Genomic DNA, 4338 nt, shown 5'->3' with positions numbered 1-4338 from the left:
GGAAGGATTATGCCCCATAGGAGGCTGCACTCATTTTGTCTGCGAAAGCAGAGCCCAGGGACCTGGGTGGCACTGATACTACCCATCTTGTGAAGGGACTGACACAGAAACGTTCAGGAAACGCTGCAGAAACCCCCATCCGCCTTTTGTTGGAAGCGCCGCACCCTGTGGAGCACTTCTATAAATAGTCCCGCAGCAGGGCCCTGATCCATGTGGAAGAATCCTAAAGCAAGGAAGGGACTTCAAAGATTAGCTCACCCAGCCTTCAGTCCAAGGATTTATAGATTCCTTTTATTAAGTAGAGTCATTTTGTCACGAATTTTTATCGTTTTTAAGGCCCATGGTCAACTTGACTCAGAGCTGCTAGCTCCCTCCCTGGCTCCTGCTAATCCCGCTCCCCCAAGCAGGTGCTCTTCCGGGGGTGGATCCTGAGCAGCGCCCACAGAGCACCCGGCCTACACCAGCGCGTCCCTCCAGGGACAGGAAGGAGTGTGCACCCTGCCCAGGGGCAGTTTACCTGGAGACACCCAGGATGCGTACTCGCGCGCGCGCGCACACACACACAACCCACCGATGACGGCTACAGACTCACTGCCTAGACCCGGGATCCAGACAGTTCCTCCTGTTTGCATTTCCCCATCAGAGAGAGATCATTTCCAGCTCAGTAAACTCACATTCTCCAGGGTTATTTCTGGAAGGTGAAGCGGGGAATGGGGAAGATGAATCTGTGGGAAACTCCTGCTGGTCTTTAGACCAGATTTAACTGGAGGAGGGAGCTTGCTAAGTGTCACCACCAGGGGGCAATCACAACCCCAGCCCCTCCTGTAACCCCCCCCTGTGAGTCATCTGTGGGTGAGGACAGCAAGTGCCTCCAGGTTACCAGGAGAACCCACACCAAAGAAAAACTGGCCAACAGATGAACAGATTTGTTAATAATAACAATAAGAAGAAGAATAATGGCAGCAAAGAAATGCAGAGCAAACTTCCACAAACAGTTCAATGCCCCGGACCCTTCACAGCCCCAGTCCTCATGAAGATGTAAGAGACCTCATACCTGCTCCTGGCATCCTGAGAACTGGCCTTCCCAAGACAGACCTGGAGAACCAAGGTTGCCAATGAGCTCAATGCCAAACCAAACAATCCCAACCTCATGTAGACTTTATAAGCCAGTCCCAGGACAGAGCTGTAGATTCAAGGACAAAAGGTCATTCAGGGACCTTTTCAACGAGCTCTTGTCAAAGCGCCGGTGAGAAAGGGCTTAGAGTCCTCTCTGTTCCCTCCTCTGGGGGAAACGGAACCTGTGAGAACAGCAGGTGCACAAAGCTGAGGGCGCTGACGCCCACTAGCTGGTGGCCAGGAATTGCAAATACACCTGGGGCTTGAAAATAATTTTTTTTCTTTTTTCTTTTTTCTTTTTTTTTTTTTTAACCACCCAGGATTTCAGGAAAGGCGGAGCCCCTGGCTCAGGACATGTGCTTCTCTATGGCTTTTGTCTGATCAGCAGGCTCCCATCCAGTCCAGTTCCTTACTCCCATTTCTTTGCTCCAAAGGGCGCATTCGTCTTGTATCTCACTGTCTGCTCTCAAAACCCTTAAAGGAATCTCTGGGAGATGCCAACTTGAGTTCCATCCCCCTGATCTCATGGGACAATTTGTTTTCTCTTGCCTCAGACTTGCCAAAGCTGCGAGAGGGGCCTTGGACCTCAGAGGCTGGGGCACAACCTGAAGATGGGAATCTGCCTCGTGTCCATAGCTCCAGGTTCCGGGAGCTGCTGCCAGCTCTGCCTGGCCACCAAATGACAAAAAAAGAGAAGCTGGTGGATCATTGGAGACTAAAAGCAAACCTTCTCCAGGTGGACCCACAGTAAAAGTGCAGAGACCGGGCGTGAAGGGCCGGCATTAGTTCCCTGCTCTTTGTGCTCCTCCCCCCCGCCCCCCCCAGCACCCCTGTCTGCTCCCCACTTCACCTGAGAAGGTGGAGGTCCCAGGGGCCTGTCGCTGCACAGAAACTGACTCGCTCCACCCATCCTGCCTGGACCGCACGTTCCTTCCCGAGCAGTCACAAGCCCGATCTGTCACCTCCAGCATTTCTGATTAATTTTTCGAGGTCACCCTTTGCCTGAAGCATGACTTCATTGCACCTGCAGCACTTCATTGTCCAAATGTCCTTGGCCAGCCTCTCAGTGTTTGGACAGTGTTGCCTCTTCTCCAAACCGGAAATCCTCCCTCCTTCTCCAAGCTTAATCGGGCACTTGCAGGACATTCAAATAGCACAGCTCTTGTTCCTCAGAAAAACTCTGTCCCCTCTGCTAACCAGCGAAACAGCTCCTCACTGTCGGCTGTGAGGCTGGGCTGATGCTGAGTCTCCAGGTCAGAAGTTTAACACTTTCCGTCTCCCCAGCGGCTCTCCCAGGGGGCCGGGAACCTCTAGGCCACGGAGAGGGTTGGGGTCCAGCGACATGGCCAGGAGGCAGGTGCATGGATGAGAACTATTGGATTCTTCCCCTCAGTGGTTTCAGAGCCCCAGGGAGACCCTGGGCTGCTTCTGAACATCCTGACATTGAACACAAACATGCTCAACGCTGCCTCCAACAGGCCAACGCTGGGCAGACTCCCACCTTCAGGTTGTGCCCCAGCCTCTGAGGTCCAAGGCCCCTCTTGCAGCTTTGGCAAGTCTGAGGCAAGAGAAAACAAATTGTCCCATGAGATCAGGGGGATGGAACTCAAGTTGGCATCTCCCAGTCCCCTTCAGGCCTTGGAGGGGACTCCATATCTGACCCCTCTCTCATTTCACCCCCAGGCCCAGAAAGGTTAGGCGACTGGCTCACGGTGCACAGGGCTGGCTAGTAACAGAGCTGCGATCAGATTTGGCATAAACTTTTTCACTTCTCTCGCCAAACGAAGGCTGAGAGAATCGGGATTCATGCACACCTGCTGTTTTCCAGACCTGGGTGGGGGGGGGGGGGGGGGTTAGTGGCTGGACATATGTTACTTTGTTCAATCCTCCCCAAAACCCTGGATCGGGTTTCACCATTTTCCAGATGAGAGAATAGAGGCACAGACAGGTTAAGTAACTTGCCTGAGGTCACACAGGCAGGAGACTCACTCACTTGCTCACTGGTTTCCCTGTTCCTTGCCCTACCTACCCCCTGCCCCCCCCCAAGAGGGCACCAGACACCATGATCAATGCGATCACATCAGCCCAGAAAGTGCTCCCTATGCACCCCACCCCACCCAGGTCCCCTCTGAGGCCTAGACTCACATCATGGTCCCACAGGTTCAAGGTTTGGAACCTGTGGGAGTTAACACACATCGCCTCCTTCCTGTCAATCACCCCCCACCCCCACCCCACCCAGTTACTCAAACCTCAAATACACTCCGGCCCAGAGGACTGCCAGGCCCCTAAGAGAGCCCTGTGAGCATGGGGCGAGGGGGGTGATCAGAGCTCGGCCAGCTGAAACCCACCGGGAAGGTTTTCTGAGACATCACCAACGCCAGGTCCTCCGTCGCTCCGAGTTTGCGTTTGCCATCTTAACCTTTAACAGCCTTTTCAGGTAAAAATAACAAAGACCAACTTACTGACTTTGTAGCTACCACATGCTTGGAAAAGCGTTCACAGGAAGGAAAGACCAGAAGGAAGAAGGAAAGCAGCGCTGCTCAGCGGGAAGGCGGCAGCGAACTGAATCAGAAGGAAAGCGCAGGGGCAGGGAGGGAGCGGGGACGACGCCCAGCCTGTCCCGGCCCTGGCTCAGAGACTGGGGTCTCCGCTTGTTAACCATTGTTAGTCCTGGTAGCTTTTAGCCTCTGTATAGTTCCTTTTTTAAACACATTTTCTATACGTTAATAAAAGACCCGAAGGACGATGTCACCTTCCTAGTGCCGGGGGCCTGGGGGAAGGCCAGCTCAGTGGCTGGTCTGCCTCCTCGCTCAGACCCCCTCTACGCGTCTGCCCGCCACTCTGCCAACCACCTCTGCCAACCGTCTTCCCTGGGTCACCCTTCCAGGCGCTGTTCCCATTCCTCTGTGCCCTGCCCCCCATCCGCGCCCCCCCCACCTTCCCAGTCCTCTGCTCTCATATCCCCTGGGTCTCCTCCTCAGCACCCTCCCCTCCTCCCCTCCCTTCCTTCCCATCTCCCACCCGCTTTGAACTCTTCGTCTCCGTTTTTGCTTTCACCCTCAGGAAAGGTCAGGTGGGTGGCGCCTCTGCTGGTGCCAGCATGACCCGCACTGTCTTGTCTGGGTTTTGAGCCCTTGATCAGCCACTGCAACTGCCTCAGGGTCCGGCTCCCTCAACCCTGGAGGCCCCGTGGCAGCCGGATCTCCAAGGTTCTAGTGCCAC

The 4338-nt window shown here is 54.7% G+C and overlaps 1 long non-coding RNA gene across 1 annotated transcript; it reads left to right on the top strand.

Moving 5' to 3' along the window:
- The first annotated feature begins 300 nt into the window (after nucleotides 1–300).
- Nucleotides 301–3862, top strand: LOC308533903. Its single transcript, XR_013997130.1, has 2 exons — nucleotides 301–1564; nucleotides 2728–3862. It is a non-coding gene; the product is annotated as an uncharacterized lncRNA (long non-coding RNA).
- Nucleotides 3863–4338: the final 476 nt, after the last annotated feature.

This window comes from Myotis nattereri, assembly GCF_964212035.1.
Source record: "Myotis nattereri genome assembly, chromosome: 18".
Taxonomy (NCBI): Eukaryota; Metazoa; Chordata; class Mammalia; order Chiroptera; family Vespertilionidae; genus Myotis; species Myotis nattereri.
The sequence above is the reverse complement of the archived record's forward strand: the minus strand, read 5'-3'. Positions and strand labels throughout refer to the sequence as shown.